This window comes from Rhinoderma darwinii, assembly GCF_050947455.1.
Source record: "Rhinoderma darwinii isolate aRhiDar2 chromosome 5 unlocalized genomic scaffold, aRhiDar2.hap1 SUPER_5_unloc_46, whole genome shotgun sequence".
Taxonomy (NCBI): domain Eukaryota; kingdom Metazoa; phylum Chordata; class Amphibia; order Anura; family Rhinodermatidae; genus Rhinoderma; species Rhinoderma darwinii.
Window position 1 is genome coordinate 769,484 of NW_027461805.1, and position 22,559 is coordinate 792,042.

The 22,559-nt window shown below is 45.1% G+C and overlaps 6 non-coding genes and 1 pseudogene across 6 annotated transcripts; all 7 read right to left on the minus strand.

The window, feature by feature from the left end:
- Positions 1 to 1,255: 1,255 nt before the first annotated feature.
- Positions 1,256 to 1,446, minus strand: LOC142694952 (U2 spliceosomal RNA). The gene has a single exon (XR_012863114.1). It is a non-coding gene; the product is annotated as a U2 spliceosomal RNA (small nuclear RNA).
- A 1,343-nt stretch (positions 1,447 to 2,789) lies between these two features.
- Positions 2,790 to 2,981, minus strand: LOC142694449 (U2 spliceosomal RNA). Its single transcript, XR_012862682.1, has one exon. It is a non-coding gene; the product is annotated as a U2 spliceosomal RNA (small nuclear RNA).
- A 6,896-nt stretch (positions 2,982 to 9,877) lies between these two features.
- On the minus strand, positions 9,878 to 10,048 carry LOC142694464 (U2 spliceosomal RNA; annotated as a pseudogene).
- Positions 10,049 to 16,480: 6,432 nt separating this feature from the next.
- LOC142694953 (U2 spliceosomal RNA) lies at positions 16,481 to 16,671 on the minus strand. The gene has a single exon (XR_012863115.1). It is a non-coding gene; the product is annotated as a U2 spliceosomal RNA (small nuclear RNA).
- Positions 16,672 to 18,014: 1,343 nt separating this feature from the next.
- Positions 18,015 to 18,205, minus strand: LOC142694954 (U2 spliceosomal RNA). Its single transcript, XR_012863116.1, has one exon. It is a non-coding gene; the product is annotated as a U2 spliceosomal RNA (small nuclear RNA).
- A 1,341-nt stretch (positions 18,206 to 19,546) lies between these two features.
- LOC142694955 (U2 spliceosomal RNA) lies at positions 19,547 to 19,737 on the minus strand. Its single transcript, XR_012863117.1, has one exon. It is a non-coding gene; the product is annotated as a U2 spliceosomal RNA (small nuclear RNA).
- Positions 19,738 to 21,078: 1,341 nt separating this feature from the next.
- LOC142694957 (U2 spliceosomal RNA) lies at positions 21,079 to 21,269 on the minus strand. Its single transcript, XR_012863119.1, has one exon. It is a non-coding gene; the product is annotated as a U2 spliceosomal RNA (small nuclear RNA).
- Between the last annotated feature and the right edge of the window lie 1,290 nt (positions 21,270 to 22,559).

The following is a 22,559-nucleotide window of genomic DNA, read 5'->3' on the forward strand; positions in this document are numbered from 1 at the left end:
GCAATTCCATGGGGCCCTGCAGGCTCACACACATTTACAGCTACTAAGCGGGAGGGAGGTGAATAAAGGCCGGAGAGGAAGCTACACAGGATTTGCTTCTTTTGCTTGCACCACAATGCAGTGCTGAAAGAGGAGGAATCTACATAAAAACGCCTTCCTGGCAACGCCCAAATGCCCTCCTGCCATGCAGATAAACACTGGCAGCGGCAGCAAGTGCATGCCCACAGCCACCCCTTGTTCCTTCACACCTTGTATCAGCTGTAATCCAGTCCAGTCCGGTGCTGCCTGCTGAGCAGCACTGACCAACACTGCCTGGGCCCAGGCTTTTATCTATCTCTGAGGCAGGCCCCATTATGATGTCAGAAAGCTGGCTCTGGAATCCTGAGGGCTCCACTATGACACGTGCAAAGTTCCGTCTGAACTTTATATAAGACGGTGAGGCTCAGTCAGTCACTCAGTGTTGCCTGAGAGGGCAACACTGCAACAGCCGGCCGCCAGGCTGTCTTTTTTTTGCACATTTATTTGCCTCCAGGAGGCCACAAGAGGGAGACAAGGGACTGCAAAATGGAAAATAGGCATCCACCAACTTTACAGACAACTTCTCTTTGCTCCTACAACCTCCATCCTTGCACAGTTTGTTATTCTTCCAGGTAACATAGTAACAAATCCAAATTGCTGCTCTCTTTGTAGGCAAGCAAGGGTTTGTTGCAACTGCAATTCTTACTTCTTCTTGGAAATGTAGGGACGACAGTACATTCCATCACATCCATCTAGTGTACACAGGTAGGTCCATTGTGGCGGGCGGGCTGCTTTAATGGCTGTTTGCTGTTCCCCCTACTCCACTCCACTATTTGACTGTGGTGCTGCATCAATCAATCAGTGGCTGGCTCAGGTGCAGCTCTTTAACCTACCTAAAAGGGAGGGCGGAGAGAAGACAAGGAAGGTGAATGAGCTGTTCCAATGTGAAATGCCGGAAACACAGAAACACAGAAGACACACACACACACACACACACACACACACACACACACACACACACACACACACACACACACACACACACACAACAAGAGGTGGCAATGTATTAATTAATTGCATTTAATAAATGAGCTCATTATCACACATGACTGTACAAATGCATTGTCCAACAGGTGTTGAAATAATGGGATTAAAAGGGGAGATCCCATCAGAAAGACAAAAACAATAGCAAACACAAATAGCACTTTTGGAATCTGATTTTAGTCAACACATAAGGGAAGGGTGCACCGGTCCTGGAAATACTGCAATACCAGGTCAATGCGTGGAGTGGACAGAGCAAGCTCTATTTCCATCTCCCTGTTCTAAAAATCCATTTAATATATGGTCCCCAGATAGGGGACGTATCAGATATTAAACTGATAAGAACAGATACTACACTTGATCTTAGCCAAAAGGCCGAGAAGCGATAACCCGAATGGGCCGGCCGTTGACCGAGCCTGCCTAATACTGCTGTTCACCCCTTGCAGCGATTGATTCAGCCTACTCCTAGGCAATTCCATGGGGCCCTGCAGGCTCACACACATTTACAGCTACTAAGCGGGAGGGAGGTGAATAAAGGCCGGAGAGGAAGCTACACAGGATTTGCTTCTTTTGCTTGCACCACAATGCAGTGCTGAAAGAGGAGGAATCTACATAAAAACGCCTTCCTGGCAACGCCCAAATGCCCTCCTGCCATGCAGATAAACACTGGCAGCGGCAGCAAGTGCATGCCCACAGCCACCCCTTGTTCCTTCACACCTTGTATCAGCTGTAATCCAGTCCAGTCCGGTGCTGCCTGCTGAGCAGCACTGACCAACACTGCCTGGGCCCAGGCTTTTATCTATCTCTGAGGCAGGCCCCATTATGATGTCAGAAAGCTGGCTCTGGAATCCTGAGGGCTCCACTATGACACGTGCAAAGTTCCGTCTGAACTTTATATAAGACGGTGAGGCTCAGTCAGTCACTCAGTGTTGCCTGAGAGGGCAACACTGCAACAGCCGGCCGCCAGGCTGTCTTTTTTTTGCACATTTATTTGCCTCCAGGAGGCCACAAGAGGGAGACAAGGGACTGCAAAATGGAAAATAGGCATCCACCAACTTTACAGACAACTTCTCTTTGCTCCTACAACCTCCATCCTTGCACAGTTTGTTATTCTTCCAGGTAACATAGTAACAAATCCAAATTGCTGCTCTCTTTGTAGGCAAGCAAGGGTTTGTTGCAACTGCAATTCTTACTTCTTCTTGGAAATGTAGGGACGACAGTACATTCCATCACATCCATCTAGTGTACACAGGTAGGTCCATTGTGGCGGGCGGGCTGCTTTAATGGCTGTTTGCTGTTCCCCCTACTCCACTCCACTATTTGACTGTGGTGCTGCATCAATCAATCAGTGGCTGGCTCAGGTGCAGCTCTTTAACCTACCTAAAAGGGAGGGCGGAGAGAAGACAAGGAAGGTGAATGAGCTGTTCCAATGTGAAATGCCGGAAACACAGAAACACAGAAGACACACACACACACACACACACACACACACACACACACACACACACACACACACACACACACACACACACACACACACAACAAGAGGTGGCAATGTATTAATTAATTGCATTTAATAAATGAGCTCATTATCACACATGACTGTACAAATGCATTGTCCAACAGGTGTTGAAATAATGGGATTAAAAGGGGAGATCCCATCAGAAAGACAAAAACAATAGCAAACACAAATAGCACTTTTGGAATCTGATTTTAGTCAACACATAAGGGAAGGGTGCACCGGTCCTGGAAATACTGCAATACCAGGTCAATGCGTGGAGTGGACAGAGCAAGCTCTATTTCCATCTCCCTGTTCTAAAAATCCATTTAATATATGGTCCCCAGATAGGGGACGTATCAGATATTAAACTGATAAGAACAGATAAGGTTTCAACAAAGTTTTTTATTGGCAAAAATAATATATTTTACAGACTTTTTTTTAAAATTGAAACCACAAGATAAAATCAACAGCATAATACATGAATATTCATACATTTAAATGAATACAAAAGTAATAATAATAAGACCATTAATACAGATGTTATAATAAAAGTACAGAACAATAGCAGGATAAAATTTATACAGGGCATAAAAGACATAAAAGAATAAAACCATTTTTATTTACAATGTTATGGTATTCCACATTTGCAAACACCACATGGATGTTGCTTCTTTTACCCCTAGCTGCTTTTTGTCCCTAAGATAATAAATATACATTTCACTTAGGGCATATTTCACACAATTTTTAACGTCAATAAAATCATGTTTAAAAAGCAGAATGTTCCTAACCTTCCAAATGGCATTCTTAAAACAGTTTAAAATGATCCAACAGACCATTTGCTGTTTAAAACTTGGGCAGTTAAAAAGACCATAAAACACGTATTCAAATTTAAGATCTTTAAGACCGCAGGCCCATTTCAGCAATGGGCCTACCTTCCTCCAAACCTCCTGTGCATATGGGCAGTTCCAAAACAGGTGCATTATCGTCTCGTCGTCACCACACCTGTCTCTCGGGCACTTGGCTCTCGCCACCAGTCCTCGCCTATGCTGGAATTCACGAGTAGGGAGGCACTGGTGAACGATTGCCCAGGCAAGGTCCTTGTGCACATTTGCCATAAATTTCCCGAAAACGTTCCGCCACACCACCTTGGACCTTGCCTGTGAGAAATTTGAAACTGCCAGTGTATCCTCCTGCCGCCTACAGGAGAGTGACACTTTTTTCTGGTCCCCCAATATGTCAGGCTCCAATTCTTGGAGACCTAGGAGCCTGACAGTTTTTTCGAGCACCGCATATTGTTTTGGGGGACACAGAAGCACAGGAGAATTCAAAGGGACACGAAACCATCGTTTAAAAATCATGCCCGTAGCGTACTTTAAAAAGTAGCTAAAAATACCATCAGAATTATATATTTTAAAACAGAAGCAAAAGTATTTAATGTAAAAGAAGTTAAAAAGGTTAGGAACATCTCTCCCGCCATTGTCCTTACATCTGTACATAAAATCACGTTTTAGTTTTTCCATTTTGGAACCCCATAAAAACATAAAACAGATCCTGGTCACTTTTTTAATATATAAAATTGTTGGAGGGAAAACCATAGCTACATAAAGCATTATGGGTAATAAAACAGATTTAATTATTAAAACTTTTCCCTCCATGGTGAGATTTCTCAAATTCCACATTAAAACCTTTTTTTCCATTTTGGCAATTACTGAATCCCAATTGGGTCTCCCATCGTTTTCTTGATTAAAAACAATTCCTAAAATTTTTATCTGATCCTGCTGCATGTTAACTCCTGGTGTCACAGAGGAATCCCATACACCAGTATAAAAACAGTCACACTTATCAACGTTTAATTTAAAACCAGAGGCTTCACAAAAAAAGCCGGTGTTCCTCAATGCCCGTCTCATAGAAGCGGCGTCTGGGCATAGGACGGTGGCGTCATCCATATAGCCTAGGATTTTTACCTGGTTCCCCCTTCCTCCAGGTATGGGCACGCCTCTGATGACTTTATCATCTCTTATTAGGGTGAACAGAGGTTCTATGGCACAAATAAAAAGGAGCGGAGACAACGGGCACCCCTGTTTCACCCCTGATAAAAGAGGAACACCTTTAGTTAAAAATCCGTTGATAGAAATTTGGCTAAAACAGGATCGATATAAAAGCTTAATACGTGTTAAAATAATTTCAGGAACAGCCATCTTTTTAAGAACCATAAAAAGATATTCATGGGAGACCCGGTCAAAAGCCTTCTCGAAATCTAAGGATAAAATAGCAAGGCTTTGACCCCTTTCTTTAAAATACCAAATGATGTCACGTAAAATATTCAGGGACTCAGTAATTGACCTCCCAGGTACCCCACATACCTGGTTTGGATGGATTAATTTATGAATAAAAGGTTTAAAACGGATTGTTATTAGTTTAGCTAAAATTTTACAATCAACGTTTAAAAGAGTAATAGGGCGCCAGTTTTTTAACTGGTCCCTCTCACCTTTTTTAAAAATTAAGGACACAATCCCCCTCCTCCAGGAAGGGGGCAGCTCTTCAGTAATAAAAACTTCCTTATACAATAAAAACATGTCATTCTTTAAAATTTCCCAAAAAGCATGATAAAATTCGATGGGCAGACCATCTTCCCCAGGAGCTTTCCCATTAGAAAAACTTTTAAAAGCAAATAAAAGTTCCTCCAAGGTAATATTACGGGATAAAACTTCCTGGTCTAAAATATCTAGCTTGGCATCAAGGGAATTAAGAACATGTTCTAAAAAGGAAGGATCAATATTTTTCTTGTTAAAAAGAGATTGGTAGAAATTAAAAGCAGAATTTAAAATGCCGACCATAGTGGTTTCTCCTTCAAGGTTTAAAATGACATCTCGTTTATCCATTACCTTTTTGAAGAAGAACCGGGAACACTTCTCGCCATCCTCGAGGTGCTTTACATGTGAATTAAAAATTATTTGTTTCCCTTTCTCTTCTATGGCATATTTTATTTCAGCTTTAAGATTTAAGATATCATCATCAACATCCATACCAATCTCCTTCAATTTAAAAAGTACATGTAAACGTTTATTAAGAACATAAAACCATTGTTTTTTCTCTTTTGCTTTCTTCTTACCTGCTCGAATAAAAAAAGCTCTGATTTTGGGTTTAATGCCCTCCCACCAGTGTAGCATAGGCTGACTGGGCGCTCTATGGGACTGCCAACACTGGTAGGTCCGCACAAACTCCTCTTTAATGATGGGGTCCTCCAGGAGTGTGGTGTTTAGTCTCCAGGGACCCCTACAAGCTTTTTGCTCTCCCTCTAGCTCCAGGTGCACTGAAAGGAGCTTGTGATCAGATAAAATATTTGTTAAAAGCAAACATTTTTTGGGAATAAAACTATTAGAAGTGAAAATAAAATCAATTCTGGAGCTCACTCTTCCATTGGACCAGGTGGGGCCTGGGTCCGCAGGCAAGAGTTCCCTCCAGCAATCTTTCAATTTAAAATCACCAATAAAATTCTTGAGCAGGTAAGAAGTACGGTCAATTTTTCGATTAAAATCCCCACCCTGCCGGTGTTCTCCATCTCGCACACAGTTAAAATCACCACCCACCAGCAGGGGGGTAGACCCAACACAAAACAATGGTAAAATCTCTAATAGTTCTGCCCTCTCCTGTTTGGTAGGAGGGGCATAAACGTTTAAAACACGAATTAAAATTCCATTAAAAAGCAAATGTATTAAAATAGCTCTGCCGGGCATGATTTCAGTCACTGTTTGGATGGAGATAAAACGACCTCGGCAGAGCAATCCAACCCCCGCAGAGCGACAGTCATTTCCACCAGACCAGACTGAGGGGCCTAGTTTCCAGTCCATCTTTAAATCTTGATATTCCAAGTCATTAGGGATTCCACATTCTTGAAGCAGGCAAAGGTCAAAGTCCACAGTCTCTAAAAATGAAAATAAAGCAGTCCTGCGGACAGGGCTCTTTAGGGACCTCACATTTAGTGAGGCGACTTTGATAGGAACCAACATAGTCTTAGTTGAGGTCAGGGTCCGAACCAGAAGAGTCGTACTCGGAGATCAGCTGCGAGTCTGGACCCCCTTTTTGAGGGGTCAATAAATCTTGGATGTTGGTAGGGTCAGAGCCAGATACGTGGGCGGCTCCAACCCCCACACTGCTCTCATCCGAACTCCGATAGGCAGCTTTCCTCCGAACTCCGGACTCCTCTTCCTCTCGCTGTCTCTTTGCAGAATGGCTCCTATCCATCTCCTCGAAGTTGCTCTCACCCATCTCTGGCCCCTGGCTGAAGATATCGCTGATGTCCTTCCTGGGCAGCTGCACAGGGGCCTGTGAGGTCCCATCACTCTTGGCAACCTTTGCCTGCTTACGGGGAGCCTTCATCGCAAGCCCCTCCACAACCGCAGTGGAGGAACTTTGCTCCGACCCCCCCGTTGACCGGAAATGGTCAAAACGAGGCTCCAATCCAGCATATTTTAGGGTTTTCTTAATGGAGCCCTCGTCTGACACAGAGTGTCTCCGCTCCATGCCCACACTCTTGGGACAGGCGTCAGGTCCTACTGCAGAACCTACGGAGCCACGACGCCTGTCGCTAACCACTGCCTCAACAGGGTCCACTGCAGGCGGAGCAGAGGACCTGTTTGCAGAGGTGCCGGTCAACTTATGTCCAGCAGAGTCAGAATTCCTCCTGCTCTGCCTGGACCCGGTGGAATCCCTATGGCCGTCCCTCGAGGCTGACATCGGTGGGCCCCCCGATGGAGCTGTGAAGGACTTTGGCCTGGACCCCTCAGTCGTCAATGCTCGTTTTGGGGCATTACCAGCGGCGTCTGCACATGTTGCAAACTGCCGCTCTGGCCCTGGTCTGGGTGGCCCAGATTTCGCTCTGCGGGGGCAATCTTTAAAAGCATGCCCAGTCATGCCGCACAGATTGCACAACACCTCGGAACTGCATTTTGCCGCTACGTGTCCAACCTGGCCACACCTGTTACACTGCACCACATGGGGCCGGTCACAATGTTCTCTGGTGTGGCCATATCTCAAGCAGTTCCGGCAGGCTATTGGCATCTGGGGGTAAAATAGGAATCCTCGATTCTTCCCAATGGCAAAGTTCTGGGGTGGGTGATGTAAGCCTCCAATGCCATTGGGATCCTGGCGGAACTTCACCCAATATTTTCTTTTGCCATTCCAGAAGCTCTGGGTGTTCAAGATTTTATGTGAGAAGCGGACCTCCCTGCAGTAACGACTGAGGAAGGTTTCAATGTCACACTCTGAGACAAATGGACTGAACATGCACATCACGAGCGGGACTTCTTCCTCCCCGTAGAGGAATAAAAAGTTCAGTCCATTTAGCCGCTCCTCACTCTGGTCCGCATCAGACAATCTTTTGTGCATGTTGTCGCAACATGCCGCGGCCGTAAAGGATACGGTGTACCGACCGCGGCTTTCCTGGTCGTTGAGACACAGGATGTCCGCCCGCTTGAGCCCCAGGAAGTCCAGCAGAATCACCTCCACAATGAAGCGAAGGTTCTTCCGCTGGCGATGGCCTTCTTCCACCTCGATGCGGACGGACTGGCGCAACCGGGTGTCCCCGGATGCAAATCCAAATGTATATGGCATTTTCAGTGCCTGGGGGCTAAGCCTGTCCCTTATAGCAGCAAGGGCTCAGATTCCACAATTAAGTGGAACCCTCCCCCAAGGCCAAGGATTAGGGTACCCCAGACACCTACGAAGCCCGATAAACGCCCTCGGAACGCTCTTAGAAAAACGCCTCAAGGCCGGTTGACCTCTTGGGTAAGGCGCGATCGCAACTCGTTGTCCGGGGGCTAAGCCCACTCCCCAAATAGCAGCAAGGGGGTGAAGTCTCTCTGTGAAAAGAGACGATCCCCCAAGGCCAAGGAGCAGGGTACCCCGGACACCTCCCAACAAAACCAGATGCAGAAATACTACACCTGATCTTGCCAAAAGGCCGAGAAGCGATAACCCGAATGGGCCGGCCGTTGACCGAGCCTGCCTAATACTGCTGTTCACCCCTTGCAGCGATTGATTCAGCCTACTCCTAGGCAATTCCATGGGGCCCTGCAGGCTCACACACATTTACAGCTACTAAGCGGGAGGGAGGTGAATAAAGGCCGGAGAGGAAGCTACACAGGATTTGCTTCTTTTGCTTGCACCACAATGCAGTGCTGAAAGAGGAGGAATCTACATAAAAACGCCTTCCTGGCAACGCCCAAATGCCCTCCTGCCATGCAGATAAACACTGGCAGCGGCAGCAAGTGCATGCCCACAGCCACCCCTTGTTCCTTCACACCTTGTATCAGCTGTAATCCAGTCCAGTCCGGTGCTGCCTGCTGAGCAGCACTGACCAACACTGCCTGGGCCCAGGCTTTTATCTATCTCTGAGGCAGGCCCCATTATGATGTCAGAAAGCTGGCTCTGGAATCCTGAGGGCTCCACTATGACACGTGCAAAGTTCCGTCTGAACTTTATATAAGACGGTGAGGCTCAGTCAGTCACTCAGTGTTGCCTGAGAGGGCAACACTGCAACAGCCGGCCGCCAGGCTGTCTTTTTTTTGCACATTTATTTGCCTCCAGGAGGCCACAAGAGGGAGACAAGGGACTGCAAAATGGAAAATAGGCATCCACCAACTTTACAGACAACTTCTCTTTGCTCCTACAACCTCCATCCTTGCACAGTTTGTTATTCTTCCAGGTAACATAGTAACAAATCCAAATTGCTGCTCTCTTTGTAGGCAAGCAAGGGTTTGTTGCAACTGCAATTCTTACTTCTTCTTGGAAATGTAGGGACGACAGTACATTCCATCACATCCATCTAGTGTACACAGGTAGGTCCATTGTGGCGGGCGGGCTGCTTTAATGGCTGTTTGCTGTTCCCCCTACTCCACTCCACTATTTGACTGTGGTGCTGCATCAATCAATCAGTGGCTGGCTCAGGTGCAGCTCTTTAACCTACCTAAAAGGGAGGGCGGAGAGAAGACAAGGAAGGTGAATGAGCTGTTCCAATGTGAAATGCCGGAAACACAGAAACACAGAAGACACACACACACACACACACACACACACACACACACACACACACACACACACACACACACACACACACACACACACACAACAAGAGGTGGCAATGTATTAATTAATTGCATTTAATAAATGAGCTCATTATCACACATGACTGTACAAATGCATTGTCCAACAGGTGTTGAAATAATGGGATTAAAAGGGGAGATCCCATCAGAAAGACAAAAACAATAGCAAACACAAATAGCACTTTTGGAATCTGATTTTAGTCAACACATAAGGGAAGGGTGCACCGGTCCTGGAAATACTGCAATACCAGGTCAATGCGTGGAGTGGACAGAGCAAGCTCTATTTCCATCTCCCTGTTCTAAAAATCCATTTAATATATGGTCCCCAGATAGGGGACGTATCAGATATTAAACTGATAAGAACAGATTTTTTTTTTTTTTTTTTTTTTTTTTTTTTTTATTTTTTTTTTTTTTTTTTTTTTTTTTTTTTATTAAACCATTCAGGTTTTTTTGAATAAAACCGAGAACTGTAGTTGTTCAAACCACCTCTCTATTTTTCAAAAAATCTCATCACTCTGGTTCATTATTTTATTTTTCCATCAAATACAAGATAAGTCAAACAAAATTCCTCAAACTAAATACCGCCATTTTAACATTCGCCATATCCCTTCCGCATCCATACCTTTTTCTAGATCCCATTTATAATAAAAATACAACTTAGCCAATACCATACTAACCACATCCTCAATCTCAAATACTTCTCTTTTATACACATTCAAATTCCTCATATTCCACAATACCTCTTTCACACAAGTCAAAAAAATCCACAACACTCTATCCTTTTCACTACCCAAACTACACAAACCAAACAAGACAATTTCATACGTCAAACTCTTCAAACCAGTCAATTCTTCGCACAACCCACTCAACTTTTTCCAAACATCCTTTGCATGCTTACACGACCAAAACACATGACTCACATCCTCATCATCCCCACAACCTTCTCTCGGACACCTTTCAGATGCAACCAAACCTCTTCTTTTCTGAACACTCCTTACAGGCAACACTCCATGTACCGACATCCATAACAAATCTTTCTGCTTATTTGACACATCATACGTAACAATCTTCTTCCACACAGACCTAGACTCCATTGAATTCAAACCATTTACAGAACACATCACATTATTCATACACATACTTCTCACAACATTCTTTTCACTCAAAAAACTCTCCATTCTTACATCCTCTAGCTGGAACTTTTTAATAAATTTTTCAACATACAAATACCACCCTGTGCACTGAAAAGCAATTGGTTTACATAAATTACGTTTTTCCCACCTTAGACGCTGAATCACCGTTCCAGCTAAATATTTCGACATTCTGGAAGCCTTGGATTCTTTAAATAAAAGCTCTACAAAAAAACGTACACAATTAATTCCGATGAAAATCTCCAAATTTGGGAAATCCAAGCCTCCATTACGTCTGCTTTTCATTAGAATTTCTCTCTTTGCCTTCTCAATCCCGCTCCCCCATAAAAAAAGGAACAAAACTCTATTCACTTTTTTTAACATAGCTACAGCAGGAGGAAAAACCAGAGCAACATATAAAATCATAGGAAGAATAATACTTTTGACAATTAAAACCTTCCCCGAAAAAGAAAGATCCCTCATTCTCCACATTTCCAACTTTCTCACAATCCTACCACCTAACTCATCCCAACTTTCTCTCCCTTTCAGCTCATCATCAAACACAATACCCAAAATTTTCACACCATTCACCTGTTCCATATCAGAATCACTCACCCGCTCATTACTGAAAAAAATTTTAAATTTGCTCTTACCCCAATTTATTTTAAAAGCAGACGCAATACAAAACATATTTACGATCAACTTCACTCTGGACATATCATACACTGAATCACACAATACGCAAATATCATCCATATATCCCAAAGCTTTCACACGCTTTCCATCACACCCGGGCACCACCAAACCTTTCACAACCTTATCATTTCTAATCATTTGCAACAATGGTTCAATCGCACAAATAAATAGGATGGGAGACAACGGACAACCCTGTCGCACACCAGACATAATATTAAACGTTTCTGAAAAAAAACCATTCACCTGCACACAGCTCTTTGCATTCGCGTATAAATTCTTCAACAAACTCACAAACTGAACCGGAAAACCCATTCTCTCTAACACTTTGAACAAAAACACATGCGCCACACGATCAAACGCTTTCTCAAAATCTAACGCACAGACAATCACCTTCTTATTCCGACCCTTACAATCCTCAAGCATGTCCCGCACCAACGCCACGTTTTCATGCAATTTCCTTTTCGGTACCGCACATACCTGATCCTCATCAATCACACACCCAATCACATCTCTCATACGATTCGCAATCAGCTTGGCAAAAATTTTATAATCCGTATTAAGCAAAGTAATTGGTCGCCAGTTTTCTAACCGTCTCTTATCTCCTTTTTTATGCAACAAAACTACCATACCCTTCTTCATCACATCACACATATTAGTCCCAGAAAACAACACTCTCATAACTTCTATAACATCCTTCCCAATTATGTCCCAATATTTCCCATAGAAATCAGCTGGTATTCCATCGATCCCTGGAGACTTATTTTTAGCCATACTTCCCACCACATCCTTTACTTCACCATCCATAATCTCACCAAGCAAAAACGCACATTCACTTTCAGGAACAAAATTACACACAATATCCAAAAACTCCTCATCATCGCCCAAATCACATTTCTTCACATCATACAGTTTTTTATAAAAATCAGACACCACATCAATCACATCCTTACCGAACACCTCTTTATCATCCTTATCCAATAATACATTCATTCCACTTTTTCCACCACACATTTTTTTAAAGAAAAATCTAGTGCACTTCTCGTGATTATCTCTAACCTCCACCTTAGACCTAAATATAATTTCTTTCCCTTTCTCTCGGAACCACTCCTTAATATCTTTTTTTGTTTTTTCCAAATCGTGTCTTACATCCATACCCAAATTTTTACATTGTTGAAGGAACGTCATCCGCATATTAAAGCGTGAATATTCTAATCTTTTCCTTCTCGCTCTTCTATACCCTATCTGTCTAAAAAACCCACCAATCTTTTTTTTCACCCATACCCACCATTCACACACATTAGAGAAAGAACTTTTCTTCCTAACCCAAAACCCATATTTTTTCCCAAACCTAGTTTTTTCCCTTTTATCACTCAGAAAACTAACATTCATCTTCCATACCCCTCTACCATAAAAGAAATTATTTATAACAAAAACCCCCAACAAACACTCGTGATCTGAAAACCACACTCTCTCCTGCGCATAATCTACACATTCCATTGCAGAGGTAGAAAAAAAGAAAAAGTCCAGACGAGAATCCGTTCTTCCGTCATCGGCATGATAGGTAAATGGACCTGGTTTCCTGGTGACAGCGTCCTGCAAAGCAAAGTCCTGCAAAATTTTATTCCACAAAACTCCGGTAGCGTCCACATTAGACTCTGTGGATCCAGCTCGGGCCTGCTTCTCCAGGATACAGTTAATGTCACCGACAATAATAACAGGAACTTTACCGTGTAGAAAAAATTTTAAAGTATCAAAAAGTGCCAACCTATCAGATTTCACAGCATGGCCATAGATATTGATAAGCCTAAACTGCCACCCCTTGTAGGATAGTAACACGCAGACACATCTTCCTTCCTGAATGATTTGAGTCTGTTTGATGACAAACTCATTATTTTTAAAGAGAATACCAATTCCATCGTTCCTATTTGTGGAAGAAAAGGACCAAATTGCTTCCCCAAACTTCCATTCTTCTTTACTAGGATTTTTTGACAAACCACATTCTTGTACACAAACAATGTCACTGCCCTTAGAGGCCAAAAAGTCCAGGACTGCAGCACGCTTGTGAGCAGAGGAGAACACCCGTACATTTTGAGAGACAATCTTTAATCTCAAAGACATGCGGGCATAGTATGGTTAGTGCAAAGGAAAGCCATGAGATAACCAGAACATATCACGTCCCAGGGAAATACATAGCTCTTTCCAGATTTGCCACATTGACTTCACTGAGGAAACCTTCCCCAGGAGAGCTGGGTACTTCTGAGGCCACCTCAGATGACTTAGGGCTAGAACTAGAGTCACTGTCCAGCAATGAGAAGGGATTTGCATGAGCAGAATCTTCCAATAAGCCTATCTTCAGTCTCTTCACCGCCTTTCCAGACTTCCCCCTTTTTGAGACCACTTTATGAAAAATTTCAGCACTAGTGGCACTAGGCATCCTGGCCTCCTTCTCGTCCTCCTCCGATATTGACCACTCCACTTTAGCTGAGTCTTCCATTTTTGACTCTGGGCTAGAAAAAGACAAAATTTGCATACTTGCACCATCATCAGGGGAAGCACACCCAATAGGTGGCGCTGTGTCTTCACCTTCCATAGGCATAACCCCAGGTGTTTCATCAACACTTTGCTCTGCAGGAGGGACCACACCCAACTCCATGCTGTTAGTATGTGAGGTTAGAACCTCTCCTAATCCAGCTTTCCCAGGGTCCTGAGAAGCAGGCACAGAAACACTGCCAGCTGGCTCTGAAATTGCATCAGAAGTGGCAGCAAGGGAACTTGTTGTTCTCACCTGTCTGCCCCATGTTCTTCTCTCTTGCCCTAAAAAGGGAAACACCTTTGGACATTTCCTACAAGTATGACCCGGCAAACCACAAATGTCACACCTGGATGGGGAAATACATGTACTAGCCTCATGTCCTGTTTCTTTGCAATTCCTGCATACTTTGCCTTTGCATGCATCTTTGGTATGCCCGTAGGAAAAACATGATCTGCAAAAACATGGCATATCTTGGTAATAAAGATATCCCTTATTACCACCAATTGAAAAATTTGCAGGAGGATTCATCACTCCTCCAATACAGCTGGAGTCAGGTTTCAGCCTGACCCAGTACTTAATATCACCATTGAAAACTCCCCATAGGTTCTTCTGCTCCACACCTCCTCTAACATGGGTACAGTAGTGAGCTAAGAAGGCCCTGACCAGCCTTCTATCCAGAAATGGGTTATACATGTGGATGGTAATACATTTCTCCACTGCTGAAAAAAGAGGTTGCACTTCAATAGATTTTAAAGCCTCATGCATGTGTTTCTCCTTGAGCAACTGAAAAACATTTAGACAGTAGGCGGCCTCAAAAAAGGATACGTCATACGTAGCAATATTGCTGAAAGCTTGGATACAGAATACCTCTACCAATGTGACTCCAGCCAGGTCCAGAAGGATGTTCTCAATGATGTGCCCAGTATCCACTTCTTCTCTCCTCTGCTCATTCACCACAAAACGAATTGTATTCCGCACAGCTGCCATCTTGATGAGGAATGCCCAACGGCACGATGATCGCTCCCAAAAACGTCGGAGAGGACTCCACGAAAGACCGAACCCCCGGCCCAGACCAGGCAATAAACCTGATCTGAGCCAAAAGGCCGAGAAGCGATAACCCGAATGGGCCGGCCGTTGACCGAGCCTGCCTAATACTGCTGTTCACCCCTTGCAGCGATTGATTCAGCCTACTCCTAGGCAATTCCATGGGGCCCTGCAGGCTCACACACATTTACAGCTACTAAGCGGGAGGGAGGTGAATAAAGGCCGGAGAGGAAGCTACACAGGATTTGCTTCTTTTGCTTGCACCACAATGCAGTGCTGAAAGAGGAGGAATCTACATAAAAACGCCTTCCTGGCAACGCCCAAATGCCCTCCTGCCATGCAGATAAACACTGGCAGCGGCAGCAAGTGCATGCCCACAGCCACCCCTTGTTCCTTCACACCTTGTATCAGCTGTAATCCAGTCCAGTCCGGTGCTGCCTGCTGAGCAGCACTGACCAACACTGCCTGGGCCCAGGCTTTTATCTATCTCTGAGGCAGGCCCCATTATGATGTCAGAAAGCTGGCTCTGGAATCCTGAGGGCTCCACTATGACACGTGCAAAGTTCCGTCTGAACTTTATATAAGACGGTGAGGCTCAGTCAGTCACTCAGTGTTGCCTGAGAGGGCAACACTGCAACAGCCGGCCGCCAGGCTGTCTTTTTTTTGCACATTTATTTGCCTCCAGGAGGCCACAAGAGGGAGACAAGGGACTGCAAAATGGAAAATAGGCATCCACCAACTTTACAGACAACTTCTCTTTGCTCCTACAACCTCCATCCTTGCACAGTTTGTTATTCTTCCAGGTAACATAGTAACAAATCCAAATTGCTGCTCTCTTTGTAGGCAAGCAAGGGTTTGTTGCAACTGCAATTCTTACTTCTTCTTGGAAATGTAGGGACGACAGTACATTCCATCACATCCATCTAGTGTACACAGGTAGGTCCATTGTGGCGGGCGGGCTGCTTTAATGGCTGTTTGCTGTTCCCCCTACTCCACTCCACTATTTGACTGTGGTGCTGCATCAATCAATCAGTGGCTGGCTCAGGTGCAGCTCTTTAACCTACCTAAAAGGGAGGGCGGAGAGAAGACAAGGAAGGTGAATGAGCTGTTCCAATGTGAAATGCCGGAAACACAGAAACACAGAAGACACACACACACACACACACACACACACACACACACACACACACACACACACACACACACACACACACACACACACACAACAAGAGGTGGCAATGTATTAATTAATTGCATTTAATAAATGAGCTCATTATCACACATGACTGTACAAATGCATTGTCCAACAGGTGTTGAAATAATGGGATTAAAAGGGGAGATCCCATCAGAAAGACAAAAACAATAGCAAACACAAATAGCACTTTTGGAATCTGATTTTAGTCAACACATAAGGGAAGGGTGCACCGGTCCTGGAAATACTGCAATACCAGGTCAATGCGTGGAGTGGACAGAGCAAGCTCTATTTCCATCTCCCTGTTCTAAAAATCCATTTAATATATGGTCCCCAGATAGGGGACGTATCAGATATTAAACTGATAAGAACAGATACTACACTTGATCTTAGCCAAAAGGCCGAGAAGCGATAACCCGAATGGGCCGGCCGTTGACCGAGCCTGCCTAATACTGCTGTTCACCCCTTGCAGCGATTGATTCAGCCTACTCCTAGGCAATTCCATGGGGCCCTGCAGGCTCACACACATTTACAGCTACTAAGCGGGAGGGAGGTGAATAAAGGCCGGAGAGGAAGCTACACAGGATTTGCTTCTTTTGCTTGCACCACAATGCAGTGCTGAAAGAGGAGGAATCTACATAAAAACGCCTTCCTGGCAACGCCCAAATGCCCTCCTGCCATGCAGATAAACACTGGCAGCGGCAGCAAGTGCATGCCCACAGCCACCCCTTGTTCCTTCACACCTTGTATCAGCTGTAATCCAGTCCAGTCCGGTGCTGCCTGCTGAGCAGCACTGACCAACACTGCCTGGGCCCAGGCTTTTATCTATCTCTGAGGCAGGCCCCATTATGATGTCAGAAAGCTGGCTCTGGAATCCTGAGGGCTCCACTATGACACGTGCAAAGTTCCGTCTGAACTTTATATAAGACGGTGAGGCTCAGTCAGTCACTCAGTGTTGCCTGAGAGGGCAACACTGCAACAGCCGGCCGCCAGGCTGTCTTTTTTTTGCACATTTATTTGCCTCCAGGAGGCCACAAGAGGGAGACAAGGGACTGCAAAATGGAAAATAGGCATCCACCAACTTTACAGACAACTTCTCTTTGCTCCTACAACCTCCATCCTTGCACAGTTTGTTATTCTTCCAGGTAACATAGTAACAAATCCAAATTGCTGCTCTCTTTGTAGGCAAGCAAGGGTTTGTTGCAACTGCAATTCTTACTTCTTCTTGGAAATGTAGGGACGACAGTACATTCCATCACATCCATCTAGTGTACACAGGTAGGTCCATTGTGGCGGGCGGGCTGCTTTAATGGCTGTTTGCTGTTCCCCCTACTCCACTCCACTATTTGACTGTGGTGCTGCATCAATCAATCAGTGGCTGGCTCAGGTGCAGCTCTTTAACCTACCTAAAAGGGAGGGCGGAGAGAAGACAAGGAAGGTGAATGAGCTGTTCCAATGTGAAATGCCGGAAACACAGAAACACAGAAGACACACACACACACACACACACACACACACACACACACACACACACACACACACACACACACACACACACACACACACAACAAGAGGTGGCAATGTATTAATTAATTGCATTTAATAAATGAGCTCATTATCACACATGACTGTACAAATGCATTGTCCAACAGGTGTTGAAATAATGGGATTAAAAGGGGAGATCCCATCAGAAAGACAAAAACAATAGCAAACACAAATAGCACTTTTGGAATCTGATTTTAGTCAACACATAAGGGAAGGGTGCACCGGTCCTGGAAATACTGCAATACCAGGTCAATGCGTGGAGTGGACAGAGCAAGCTCTATTTCCATCTCCCTGTTCTAAAAATCCATTTAATATATGGTCCCCAGATAGGGGACGTATCAGATATTAAACTGATAAGAACAGATACTACACTTGATCTTAGCCAAAAGGCCGAGAAGCGATAACCCGAATGGGCCGGCCGTTGACCGAGCCTGCCTAATACTGCTGTTCACCCCTTGCAGCGATTGATTCAGCCTACTCCTAGGCAATTCCATGGGGCCCTGCAGGCTCACACACATTTACAGCTACTAAGCGGGAGGGAGGTGAATAAAGGCCGGAGAGGAAGCTACACAGGATTTGCTTCTTTTGCTTGCACCACAATGCAGTGCTGAAAGAGGAGGAATCTACATAAAAACGCCTTCCTGGCAACGCCCAAATGCCCTCCTGCCATGCAGATAAACACTGGCAGCGGCAGCAAGTGCATGCCCACAGCCACCCCTTGTTCCTTCACACCTTGTATCAGCTGTAATCCAGTCCAGTCCGGTGCTGCCTGCTGAGCAGCACTGACCAACACTGCCTGGGCCCAGGCTTTTATCTATCTCTGAGGCAGGCCCCATTATGATGTCAGAAAGCTGGCTCTGGAATCCTGAGGGCTCCACTATGACACGTGCAAAGTTCCGTCTGAACTTTATATAAGACGGTGAGGCTCAGTCAGTCACTCAGTGTTGCCTGAGAGGGCAACACTGCAACAGCCGGCCGCCAGGCTGTCTTTTTTTTGCACATTTATTTGCCTCCAGGAGGCCACAAGAGGGAGACAAGGGACTGCAAAATGGAAAATAGGCATCCACCAACTTTACAGACAACTTCTCTTTGCTCCTACAACCTCCATCCTTGCACAGTTTGTTATTCTTCCAGGTAACATAGTAACAAATCCAAATTGCTGCTCTCTTTGTAGGCAAGCAAGGGTTTGTTGCAACTGCAATTCTTACTTCTTCTTGGAAATGTAGGGACGACAGTACATTCCATCACATCCATCTAGTGTACACAGGTAGGTCCATTGTGGCGGGCGGGCTGCTTTAATGGCTGTTTGCTGTTCCCCCTACTCCACTCCACTATTTGACTGTGGTGCTGCATCAATCAATCAGTGGCTGGCTCAGGTGCAGCTCTTTAACCTACCTAAAAGGGAGGGCGGAGAGAAGACAAGGAAGGTGAATGAGCTGTTCCAATGTGAAATGCCGGAAACACAGAAACACAGAAGACACACACACACACACACACACACACACACACACACACACACACACACACACACACACACACACACACACACACACAACAAGAGGTGGCAATGTATTAATTAATTGCATTTAATAAATGAGCTCATTATCACACATGACTGTACAAATGCATTGTCCAACAGGTGTTGAAATAATGGGATTAAAAGGGGAGATCCCATCAGAAAGACAAAAACAATAGCAAACACAAATAGCACTTTTGGAATCTGATTTTAGTCAACACATAAGGGAAGGGTGCACCGGTCCTGGAAATACTGCAATACCAGGTCAATGCGTGGAGTGGACAGAGCAAGCTCTATTTCCATCTCCCTGTTCTAAAAATCCATTTAATATATGGTCCCCAGATAGGGGACGTATCAGATATTAAACTGATAAGAACAGATACTACACTTGATCTTAGCCAAAAGGCCGAGAAGCGATAACCCGAATGGGCCGGCCGTTGACCGAGCCTGCCTAATACTGCTGTTCACCCCTTGCAGCGATTGATTCAGCCTACTCCTAGGCAATTCCATGGGGCCCTGCAGGCTCACACACATTTACAGCTACTAAGCGGGAGGGAGGTGAATAAAGGCCGGAGAGGAAGCTACACAGGATTTGCTTCTTTTGCTTGCACCACAATGCAGTGCTGAAAGAGGAGGAATCTACATAAAAACGCCTTCCTGGCAACGCCCAAATGCCCTCCTGCCATGCAGATAAACACTGGCAGCGGCAGCAAGTGCATGCCCACAGCCACCCCTTGTTCCTTCACACCTTGTATCAGCTGTAATCCAGTCCAGTCCGGTGCTGCCTGCTGAGCAGCACTGACCAACACTGCCTGGGCCCAGGCTTTTATCTATCTCTGAGGCAGGCCCCATTATGATGTCAGAAAGCTGGCTCTGGAATCCTGAGGGCTCCACTATGACACGTGCAAAGTTCCGTCTGAACTTTATATAAGACGGTGAGGCTCAGTCAGTCACTCAGTGTTGCCTGAGAGGGCAACACTGCAACAGCCGGCCGCCAGGCTGTCTTTTTTTTGCACATTTATTTGCCTCCAGGAGGCCACAAGAGGGAGACAAGGGACTGCAAAATGGAAAATAGGCATCCACCAACTTTACAGACAACTTCTCTTTGCTCCTACAACCTCCATCCTTGCACAGTTTGTTATTCTTCCAGGTAACATAGTAACAAATCCAAATTGCTGCTCTCTTTGTAGGCAAGCAAGGGTTTGTTGCAACTGCAATTCTTACTTCTTCTTGGAAATGTAGGGACGACAGTACATTCCATCACATCCATCTAGTGTACACAGGTAGGTCCATTGTGGCGGGCGGGCTGCTTTAATGGCTGTTTGCTGTTCCCCCTACTCCACTCCACTATTTGACTGTGGTGCTGCATCAATCAATCAGTGGCTGGCTCAGGTGCAGCTCTTTAACCTACCTAAAAGGGAGGGCGGAGAGAAGACAAGGAAGGTGAATGAGCTGTTCCAATGTGAAATGCCGGAAACACAGAAACACAGAAGACACACACACACACACACACACACACACACACACACACACACACACACACACACACACACACACACACACACACACAACAAGAGGTGGCAATGTATTAATTAATTGCATTTAATAAATGAGCTCATTATCACACATGACTGTACAAATGCATTGTCCAACAGGTGTTGAAATAATGGGATTAAAAGGGGAGATCCCATCAGAAAGACAAAAACAATAGCAAACACAAATAGCACTTTTGGAATCTGATTTTAGTCAACACATAAGGGAAGGGTGCACCGGTCCTGGAAATACTGCAATACCAGGTCAATGCGTGGAGTGGACAGAGCAAGCTCTATTTCCATCTCCCTGTTCTAAAAATCCATTTAATATATGGTCCCCAGATAGGGGACGTATCAGATATTAAACTGATAAGAACAGATACTACACTTGATCTTAGCCAAAAGGCCGAGAAGCGATAACCCGAATGGGCCGGCCGTTGACCGAGCCTGCCTAATACTGCTGTTCACCCCTTGCAGCGATTGATTCAGCCTACTCCTAGGCAATTCCATGGGGCCCTGCAGGCTCACACACATTTACAGCTACTAAGCGGGAGGGAGGTGAATAAAGGCCGGAGAGGAAGCTACACAGGATTTGCTTCTTTTGCTTGCACCACAATGCAGTGCTGAAAGAGGAGGAATCTACATAAAAACGCCTTCCTGGCAACGCCCAAATGCCCTCCTGCCATGCAGATAAACACTGGCAGCGGCAGCAAGTGCATGCCCACAGCCACCCCTTGTTCCTTCACACCTTGTATCAGCTGTAATCCAGTCCAGTCCGGTGCTGCCTGCTGAGCAGCACTGACCAACACTGCCTGGGCCCAGGCTTTTATCTATCTCTGAGGCAGGCCCCATTATGATGTCAGAAAGCTGGCTCTGGAATCCTGAGGGCTCCACTATGACACGTGCAAAGTTCCGTCTGAACTTTATATAAGACGGTGAGGCTCAGTCAGTCACTCAGTGTTGCCTGAGAGGGCAACACTGCAACAGCCGGCCGCCAGGCTGTCTTTTTTTTGCACATTTATTTGCCTCCAGGAGGCCACAAGAGGGAGACAAGGGACTGCAAAATGGAAAATAGGCATCCACCAACTTTACAGACAACTTCTCTTTGCTCCTACAACCTCCATCCTTGCACAGTTTGTTATTCTTCCAGGTAACATAGTAACAAATCCAAATTGCTGCTCTCTTTGTAGGCAAGCAAGGGTTTGTTGCAACTGCAATTCTTACTTCTTCTTGGAAATGTAGGGACGACAGTACATTCCATCACATCCATCTAGTGTACACAGGTAGGTCCATTGTGGCGGGCGGGCTGCTTTAATGGCTGTTTGCTGTTCCCCCTACTCCACTCCACTATTTGACTGTGGTGCTGCATCAATCAATCAGTGGCTGGCTCAGGTGCAGCTCTTTAACCTACCTAAAAGGGAGGGCGGAGAGAAGACAAGGAAGGTGAATGAGCTGTTCCAATGTGAAATGCCGGAAACACAGAAACACAGAAGACACACACACACACACACACACACACACACACACACACACACACACACAACAAGAGGTGGCAATGTATTAATTAATTGCATTTAATAAATGAGCTCATTATCACACATGACTGTACAAATGCATTGTCCAACAGGTGTTGAAATAATGGGATTAAAAGGGGAGATCCCATCAGAAAGACAAAAACAATAGCAAACACAAATAGCACTTTTGGAAT